General features: G+C 36.3%; 1 protein-coding gene across 1 annotated transcript in view; it reads right to left on the reverse strand.

Moving 5' to 3' along the window:
* CCDC181 (coiled-coil domain containing 181) overlaps positions 1-8,155 on the reverse strand; it is a 69,298-nt gene extending 61,143 nt beyond the window's left edge. Inside the window, exon 1 of the mRNA XM_065522367.1 lies at positions 7,930-8,155. The gene's annotated coding sequence lies outside the window, so the exon portion shown is untranslated. The remainder of the gene's footprint in view (positions 1-7,929) is intronic.
* Positions 8,156-10,591: the final 2,436 nt, after the last annotated feature.

Genomic DNA, 10,591 nt, shown 5'->3' on the forward strand with positions numbered 1-10,591 from the left:
GAGGAAGAAACAGCAAAGGAGATCCAGGAGTAACCAGTGAGGTAAAGAAAAAGAACCAGAAAGAAGCATGTTCCAGAAGCCACGGGAAGAACATGTTTCAATAAAAAATGCTCAGCTATATCAAACCTGCTGTTGACAGGTGAAATACAAACAGGATTAGGCATCACTGTTTTGACAGTAGTTTAAGTGGAATGATGGGAATTCTAAACTGAATATGAGAAGAGAAAGTAGACATAGCAGTACTGACATTTCTTTTCAAGGAGTTTTACTCCAAAGGGAAAAGAAGAAATGGGGCAGGAGGTAAAATGGCACAGGAATTCAAGCAGAGGAGCATTTATCATGGAACTAGTGAAGTTTAAGTTTCAGGGCTTCTCACCTATGCAGGCCACTTCTATGGCCCTGGGAGGGCTCCTAACAATGTATTTATGTATATGTGAAAATAAGGTTTTTTTAAACAATTTCCAAAAGTAAAACATTTTAACTAAAATAAGCCATTTTCTCCTTCCATTCTAACTTCTTTCCATCAAACATTCCCAGAAGTGGCTACAGACACTTCTGGATTCTGACTAAATGAGAGTTAAATTAGTAATATATTTAATTTGCATTTATGTTTTGTTTTAATTTTGAACATTATTTTCAAGTAAAACAAAAATAATATTAAGTTGAATTAAAAATTATTTTCCTTTTTCTCTTAAATCCTGAAGAACTGGAATGACAAAATAAAATGACCCATTCAAGTCTAAAACACTATGAAAAGTACCAAGAATTATACATTTCTAGTCATTAATTTATGAACTAATGTAGTTATTTTTGGCTGTAGTCTACTTGTTTTTTTCATTCTTTGAAGAAATATATAATCAATGTGAAGCAAAATAGACTTGAGAAAGAAGTGAAATGACAAAAAAATGCTATGACATAGGAAGATGAGTCAGCAAAATATGCACTCTTTTATAGTAGATACTTACTATATCCAAGAACAAAACCTGTTACACAGGGTAAAACAGAATTCAAAAAGACATTGTATTTCCACTGGAATTCTTTAGATTTTTCTGAAATGTCAAGACAGCCATAATTTGGTTAATATTAATCTGAAACATCAGCAAGTCATCATGTCTGAAAAATATAGTATTGTATGGACACTACAATGTAACCACATTTTGATGCACACTAAATAGGAATGTATATGAAACTTCTCTTTATTTCCCAAGACCCCCTAAATGATTTTTTACAAGCTGCTAGATTTTCATACAACCCTTTCCTGGTCCAATATACAAATACATGGTCATTCAGCCTCTCCTAGAAGAATGTGAATGACACAGAATCTGCCACTCTAATGGGGAGGCCATATTTTTTGGTTTATTCTGCTTCATAATATAGCAAGGAGCTCCCTGACTACAAAAGTGGATCAGAGCCTCTAATCTTGGAAATATTGCCCCCAAGCTCACTTTTCTTTTTGTTTTTGCTCTTAGGTCTCATCCTTCCTCAATGATTCTCCACACTTCTCACTTTTCATTCTCTACACATCTACACATAATTTTTTTTTTTGGCATTAACAATAGGCATTTAAAAGAGCATAAAGTGAATGCCTCCTGCTACCAGTGGGCATCAAAGAGAAAATGTGTTCCTGGGATCACAATTGCCACAGCAGTTTCAAGACTATTAAGACACTTGCATAGCTGACAAATCCTAGTTAAACGAATTTTGAAATTACCTCTACCTTACTTGTGATGGGCTTCTTTTCAAAGGGACACCAGATTCTGCCATCTGTATGACACATGTGGATTCTCAACAGTCTTAATAAACTTGTTGCTTTTGATGTCCCCTCCTTCTTCAGGACCTAATAGATGTATTCTTGAAACAATTTTAAACGAAGAACTGACTTTTTCCCATTTTTAGAATGTACTCATTATAAAACAAGGCTATTTTTGCAGCAGTCAGACAAATGCACAGCCTCCTTTTTTAGATGTATTTTTAAACACTTCATGTTTTTAATAAGAAAAAATGAAATATATATTTCAACACTATTGGAATATATATATAGGCAACATGGGTGGAATGGATATTCCTCGCTGTATTACACCATGGAATAAAAATACTCCCACTCATTTTCCCTCTTTAAATAATGTAAAGTTCTGTATAGATAATTCAACACAAAACTATTTGCCAACTCGAAAAAGATTTTACAAAAGACATAATATCTTAATAGTGTGGTGTTTTATTCATATATTTTACAGACCTGCTTAATTAATTGAAGCTTATATTGGGGGATTAATCAGACATAAGGAAGAAATAAAAAACTTACAATGAAGGGAGGCAATTATTAAATTGCTTCTGCTCAGCAGAAAATGTTTTCTTCAGGGTCTCAACCATGAATGCCTAAATTCTGGGCAGGGAAAGCAGGAGTATAATAGAAACACTAATCAAAATTCACAGGAAGTTCACACTGCTTTTTCTTTTTAAAAAATGTTATATTTGATACATACAAAAGAATATATTGGCATATAAATTTAAAAGTATAAAATAATAAAGCTTACCTATCAAATTAAAAACATTACCAATGTTCATGATCTACCTATTCCATCTCCCTGTCTTACCAAAAAAGGTAACCACTATCACAAATTTTAAGGATATTATTACGTGCCTTTAAAGAAAAAGTTTTATCAGTTGTGTTATTCTTAACCAATATGTTGTTTGATTTACATACTTGATTTTGAGCTTTATTTTTGAAATGGTAGACTACAACATAGATAGACAGCTACTTGTTTTTTCTCAACAGTTTATTCTCTAAAATTTATAAATGTTACTATATGCAATTATATTCATTTGTTTTTTGCCACTGTATAATATTCCATTATCACAACATACCAAAATTTTTCTATTCATTTTGAAAATATATGGGTTATTTCAAGGCTTGTATGTTTTCATTTAATTTTTTTCTTTCATAATTGAGATTTTATTCAATCAGTACATAGCCATTATGGATAATTTGTAAACAAGTCCTAATGTAAGTTTTCTAAAGTATTATTCCATTCTTTTCTAAACAGTAATTCTAGTGACCTTCCAACTTAAAGCTAGAGGCAAAGTTTCCTTAAGAAAATATATCAGGCACTAGTAACTTCAAATATTGATAAACTGTTAGGTTTAAAGCCCCACTAATTAATAATTTAGTATCATAATGCTATACTTCAAAATTTCCAAACTTTAACAAAACTTTAACAATTCTGATATATGGAGAGCCAAAATTAGACAGCAGTTTTCTTTAGGAGCAATTCTATTTTTTTAAAGCAAGAACATGGAGATAAGCATTAAGTAATTTAAAATATTAAGATACATTAGTGGATAATTGTGACTCCTAATGGCCATTTTGTTAAATTCGTAAGATACAAAAACTGCCCTCCCTAGCAGCCAATACAGTTAACACCCAAGACAGTCAAATCCTCTCTTATATTGACATCTTCACATTTTAGATTGTACAGAAAAATTACAAGCACATCATTTCTTTTTTTAAAGAAAGTACATACAGCAGGTGTGCACGCGCACACACGCACACTTGCATGCGCACACACACAACTTTCTTCTAAAATATGTGTTTTTAGAACTATTTTTAAAATCTTTTTTTTACAACATAGGTAATAAAAATATTTATCCAGATTATAATAAAGAAGATACAGGAACCATAAGACTTGGTAACTATATTAATCAGATTTCATTTTTTTCTCTCCTTAATTAGAGACTAGACCCTCCTCAGTTTTAGTTTCTCTACTTTCTGCAGGAAAGTTGGCTTTAGTTTCTTAGATGGCCATTTCAGCCTATTTGCCTTTTGCTCCCCATTTTCCTTTGCAATTTTTTGGCTGAAGATTTATCCTTTCTTCCTCCCTTTCTGGCTTAGTTTCAATTTTTGTAGGAAGTGGTTAGGAACCTTGCCAAAGTATTCAAGAGCTCCTCCTTAACTCTCCCTTAGCTAAAGTGATCATCATCTTGAGTTTCCTGGCAGTGGTTTGTGGTGGGGAGCACAGATGCACTGTGTGACCTTTCACAAAGCCAGGTTGCATGGTTGCTGTATCTAAGTACCTCAGATAAGCCCAATTTATATATTCTTCATGTATAGTATTTTAAAATATAAACCACAAAATAGATAATCATTATTAATAAAGCTAATGACTGTTTAGTGCTGTGGTTTCAATGGTCTCTCCAAAACCCATGTTGAAACTTAATCCTCAATGTGGCAGTATTGAGAGATGGGGCCTGCACTCACGAAAAAAATGTATCCATTAACAGATTAATGAGCTATCATGGGAGGGGATATGGTGGCTTTATAATAAAAGAGAGATCTAAGCTAGCACATTATCATGCTTAGTCCTCTTGCCATGTGATACCCTGTACTGCCTTGGAACTCTGAACTCTGAACTCTGTAGAGTCCCCACTGGAAAGAAGGCTTTCACCACATGCAGCCCCTCAACCTTGGACTTCCCAGCCTCCAGAATGGTAAGAAATAAATCCCTTTTCTTTATAAATTACCCAGTTTTAGGTATTCTGTTATAAACAAAAGAAACTGGACTCACACACTTAGATTTATCTAAATACCTATCCTTTTTAATCATCCTCACTTCTTGTATGTGAGACCTTCCTATTAGGGTCTTGTACCTTCCTCCTGAGATAATCTAATCCATTGCTGGCATGGACTTTTTCCATTTTTTAAATCTGTGAATGTTGTTATTCCAGTTTTTAACAGATCACTCTTCTGGGTACACAATTTTAGGTAGGAAGTTATTTTCCTTCAGTAATTTCATTACTGTTGCCTTCTAGCTTCCACTGTTGCTCTTGAGAAATGGCTGTTAGCTAACTGATTCTTTTGTACATGATGTCTTTTCTCTCTGGCTGCTTTTATGATCTTCTCCTTGTCCTAAGTTAATTGTAATTTAACTATTATGTGTCTAGTAGTTTTTAGATATCCTGCTTGGGATACACTGTGATTCCTGTATCTGTGGATTCAAGCTTTTCATCAGTTTTGCTAAATTCTCATTCTTAAAGTAGAATATTGCTTCTCTTCCATTCTATCTATTCATTCCTTCTGAGGCTATAAGATCTTCTCATTCTGTTCACCATATATCTTAACCTCTTCTTATATTTTTTAATCTCCTATCTCATTGCTGCATGCAGTAAGTCCTCATTTAACATCATTAACAGGTTCTTGGAAACTGCAACTTTAAGAAAAATGATGTACTGTATAATTAAACCAATTTTACCATTGGCTAATTGATATAAACAAAAGTACCTGTAGCATATAGTACATCATTTCACTTAAAGATGCAGTTTCTAAGAACCTATCCATGACACTGAGGAATTACTGTACTAGGCGGTTTCTTCAGTTTTTCTTTCCACTTCAATAATTTTATCTTTAACTGTATTTAATCTGCTGTTTAACCTAGCCATTGAGCTTTTTAAAGTGTTTTAGTGTTAAATTTAATAAATATACAAAAAAGAACATAAATATATAATTATATAGCAAATATACATGTACCATATTCCAAGTCAACAACACAAGTACCATAGAAATCTGTGTGCTCCTTCTCAAGTATACCTTTCTTCATCTTTCTAGAAATAAACATTTGCTAGACTTTTATGATAATTGTTTTATATTTTTGCCACCTATATATAAAAATTTAAACAATAGTTTGAACAAATTGTATTGATAGATTCTTTTGTGTCTTAGCTCTTTTGTGTCCTTGTGTTTTATTTAAGACTGACTAAAATTCTTGCTTGTAGTTCTGGTTTATTCATTTCCATTCCTGCATAGTCATATTTTAAGTACTCACTAGTCACAATTGTCTAGTGACTACCATATTGAAAAGTGCTGCTCCAACCAAAGGTTGGGGCAAAAGTAATTGTTTTGTTTTGTTTTTTGTGGGGGTTTTTTGCCATTTAAAAGTAATGGCCAAAATCACAATTACTTTTGCACCAACCTATATATATAAGTAGGAGGTGAATTGCTGGGTCATAGGAAATCCATATATTTGACTTGAAAGGATAATGCCAAAATATTATTCAAAGGGATTGTACCCATTTACATTCCCACCAGCAATTTATGAGATCTTATCCATGGAATTTTAACTTCAACATTTCTACTTTTAAATGTTTACTAGTTTCTTATGAAAGATATAAATGAACAATTTGATAAAAAGGCACACAGGGGGAAATCTAGAAGGGTCCTGAGTGCAGGAGCTTCTGTCCCCATGGAGTTGGGGTAGGATTCTACTGGCACAGAGATGTGTTCACCAATTTGGAAGCTTCCCAACATTTCTATTTTTAAATTCTAAAATATCTCTTTAGGTTCTTTTTCAAGTCAGTCTTGTCATATTGTTACTCTCTTGGTACTTGCTCATTTCTGTGATTTCATCTTTTATATCTAAATTTTATACAGATTTGTTTTATACTGTAAATCTCTTATAATTCCAATATCTGAAATCATTAGACTCTTAATCTGTTTGTTGTTCTGCTGACTCTTACTTGTGGTTGCTTATTTATGTCTTTGGTGATTTTTTTAATAGTCTTCAATTTTTAATAATTAATTTCTAATAGTAAATATTTTACATATTTATTTGATCTGAGAGTAATAGTCCACCAAATGTCCTATTAACTTCTTATGTTCTACTGTGGTCTTTTGGGGGTTGTAAGAGGATAAAAATCATGCGTATGGGATTGGAGTTGGCAAATATTAAAATAATTACTCATCCACATTTGCATAGCAGCGAGTAAAAAATAAAATAAAAAGGGCAATAATTATTCATTTTGCTTTTTTATTTCTCTAAATGTCCTACCATAAACACATAATGCTTTTAAAACTATGAAATAATAAAGTAATCATGGAACCAGAATATTTGCCAAACACAAAATCAATTAGCAAAATTTTATTTGCATTATGAAATAGGATTTTAGGTCAGTTCCTAAGAGGCTAGTTATTCAAAATTAAGGTGTCCCCTTCTCTATGCTTTCCTATTCCACACTGTGGATAACTCTACCAATGCAGAGGCTTAAAAGGAAATGATATCTCGAGACGACTTTTAACATATTGCTTCTGATAGAAGCTAGGGATTTCTACCCATCTGGGAGCACCTCAGCCCCGGTCCAGAATCCCTGGCTCAATGCTGGAATCCTGTCATCATTAGACATAACCATGTCTTGTTATTAAAATGTATATAGAGACATGACTTATGGGTAAGCATATTTAGGTATGGCATTTATACCTAAGGAAAGAAGCCCAAAATGCAGAGAAAATAGCAGGGTAAGGAGCACAGAATAAAAAAGAAAAAACTGTAACTGGGAGTTAATTACAAGGGTTGGAGATAAAAACAGACCTTCAGGCCTATTGTTGGTTACTTGGATAATTTCCCACTATGGCTATTCTCTGGGATCATAGCCTTTTACTTAGTCAAGCGTAAGACACAAGCAAGAATTTCCAGGCAGCTGTTTTCTCCAAGTGCTCGATCCTAGAGATTAGTACTGACCTAGAATTTAAGGTCCATCTTTGTCAACCCTCCCAGAACATCAGAAGTCTTCCATGGTTTTTGGCATCCTTTGGGGAATAATGGTCAAGTTACACAGTTTGAAATTAGAGGGGAAAAAAAAAAGGAAGAGGCGGGGGAAGGCAGGAGCAGATAGAACTGTATCAAACAGATGAGCAAATTTTTTGTTAATATTTCAGCGTTTGGGACAGCACTTGGGCCTGTGATTCCTCTGAAAGACTTTTCTGGAGGGTAAGGTTTTCCTTTGGAAAGGGTTGTTACCGCCTTTTATTCACTTATTTTAAAGGAAGACAATTCGATAACAAACTATTTCCGTGGGTGATTTTAGAGGTCAGTGCCGTTTACTGAAGACGTTTAAAACGTCACAGACAGCAGCCAACGCCCTTCCCCAATACCTGATACTCACTGAGGATTTCCTTCATCCTGCGGTTTGGCGTGGGTTTTGGAGGAGGAGTTTCAGAAAACGGTCAACATCAGCACAGTTAGGCCTTTATAAACAGGCTATCCAGAGTTCGACTCCTCCTCCTGCATGGCTAGTCTTGAGAGCCTCTTCCCGGGAAACACCCGGGTGGAAACACCATCCAAGGCGAGTGAGCCGCAGAATCACCTAGGGGCGAGAGCGCCGGCGGCCCGCCAGCCGGTAACGCGCAGGCGCAGATAGGGGCGCGCGGAGAAGGGGTAGGTACGCCTGGCTTGCCGCAGGCCTGGCAACCTGCTTCGCCAGCCCAGAAGGAGGGACTCGTTGGCCGGGAAATTGGACTCCGGGTTTTCTGTCTCACTCCACGCGCACAAATTGGACCCCAAGACACCTCACTCCTTTGCCACTTACCCACCCATTGTGGGACATACTCAGCACACCCATCTGACGGCTGCTCTTGCCCTGCCTGGCATTCTTTTCTGAGCTCTGCTTTCTGAGGAAGGCCTGCTCCCCCAACCCTTCCCCACTGCGGTTAATATCTTACAAACTTGACAGTGGAACTGGGGCCAAAGTGACCATTAATTTGCCGGGTAGGGTGGGAATCAGAATCCCGGTTTATCCGCTTCATAGCTGTGTAATCTTGTCAGGTTATTTAAACTTTCTAAGCTACTTTTTGAAACGTAAACACACATTGTAGAATGTTAATTTAGCAACCTCAAATCAGTCGTGTTTTCGTTATTTCCACTGCCTTAAGTCATAAAAGGGCTTCCTTACCTACATCCAGCCAATTGCAATGGCAATTCAGTTAGCAATTTTGGGTAGTATCTTCCCATACAATTCATCATATTCACCTCTGCCAGATTAAATTTCTTAAAAATAAGCTTAGTCATGACTTCCCATTCCCATCTCCAATTAATAATTATTGTAAAATGACTCACGCTGTCTTCCCAGACTACTATTCTACACATATTCCTTGCTGACTGTACCCATCTCCTGCACTTTCTGGCATTCATATCTTCACTTGTGGCCCTGTCTCCACTACACAGTTCCCCTTTCCACATTTCTGTTAAAATCCTACCCATCCTGCATGGCCAACTTAAATGCCATCTTCTTCAGGAAGCCGCTCCTGATTTTCCCAGTGTCCTCATTCTCTCTTCCAGACCTAAGCCTTTTGTTATGATACCTGACATATCTTGTATTGCAGTTGTGTACCTGTTATCCTTTCTACTCATCTTTTCCAATTATACATTTTAGGGTCCTTGAGGGAAAGAACCACGACTTTTTCATCTCTGTATCCCCACAAGTGCTTTCCAAAATATGAACTAAAAATAAGGGGAGGATTTAGAAAGCTTCTGATCATTTTCATTTTGATTGAAACATTCAAAGAAAAGTTTGAGAGTGCGATGTTGAAATTGGTAGCTACAAATTAATTGTAAATGGAGAGCAAGGGGAAGGAAACTCATTTCTTAAACCCCTACTCAGTGCCTGCAATGTGACAGGTGCTTTCACTTATGTTTGCTCACTTCTTCACAATTCTGTGAGGTATCATACCATTTACAGATGAGAAAACTGAGGCTCAATAGACTGACTTTGCTAATGTATCACAGCTTTGAGCGGCAAACCTAACATTTTGAACTCCCTTCTGTAAGTCTTACTTACTGAAAAAAGTAGAGAAATTAGTATTCCTACAAGGTGCTTTTCAAGAATCAAAGGGTTGTTACCCCCTCTTATATTAAAGGAAGACAATTGGATAACAAACTATTTCAGTGGGTGGTTTGTAGTGGTACTGTTTACTGATGACGTTTAAAACATCACAGACAGCAGCCAACGCCCTTCCCAATACCTGATATTCACTGAGGATTTCCTTCATCCTCCAGTTTGGCGTTAATAAATGCCCTTCCTTAAAGTATGTTAAAGATAAGGTATTAATTATGGGGAATACGACATAATAGATAAAACAGATATACCATTTCTATCATTTAAGTACAACAGTACCTTGAATAAGGCATCCAGTGGACTAGAGATCAGCAGGCATTTTAATCTTAATATTTTACACTGATTTTTTTTTTTTGAATTTTTTGTTTTTTGAGACTGTCTCTCTATCCCACGCAGGAGTGCAGTGGTGTGATATCAACACACTGCAACCTCAGTCTCCCAATAGCTGGGTTAATTATTGCATTTTTTCTAGAGACAGGGTTTCCCCTTGTTGGCCAGGCTGGTCTCCAGCTCCTGGTCTCAGGTGACCCCCCTGCCTTGGCCTCCCAAAGTGCTGGGATTACAGGGATGAGTCACAGTGCTCAGTTTGATGTGCTTTTTAAAAATGACAACTCCAATTTTGTAGGCTGCATTTAAAAATACAGTAAGAATAAGGCTGGGCAAGGTGGCTCATGCCTGTAATCCCAATAATTTGGGAGGCGAAGGTGGGAGGATCACTTGAGGTCAGGAGTTCAAGACCAGCCTGGGCAACATAGTGAGACCCCCATCTCTACAAAATAACAATTCACTGGGTGTGTTGGTACCTGCCTGGGATTTCCAGCTACTTGGGAGGCTGAGGCAGGAAGACTGCTTGAGCCCAGGAGTTCAGGGCTGCAGTGAACTGTGGCTGCGCCACTGCACTCCAGCCTGGGAACTGACTCTTTAAAATAAAAAT

Source organism: Macaca fascicularis, chromosome 1 (assembly GCF_037993035.2).
Source record: "Macaca fascicularis isolate 582-1 chromosome 1, T2T-MFA8v1.1".
Lineage (NCBI taxonomy): Eukaryota > Metazoa > Chordata > Mammalia > Primates > Cercopithecidae > Macaca > Macaca fascicularis.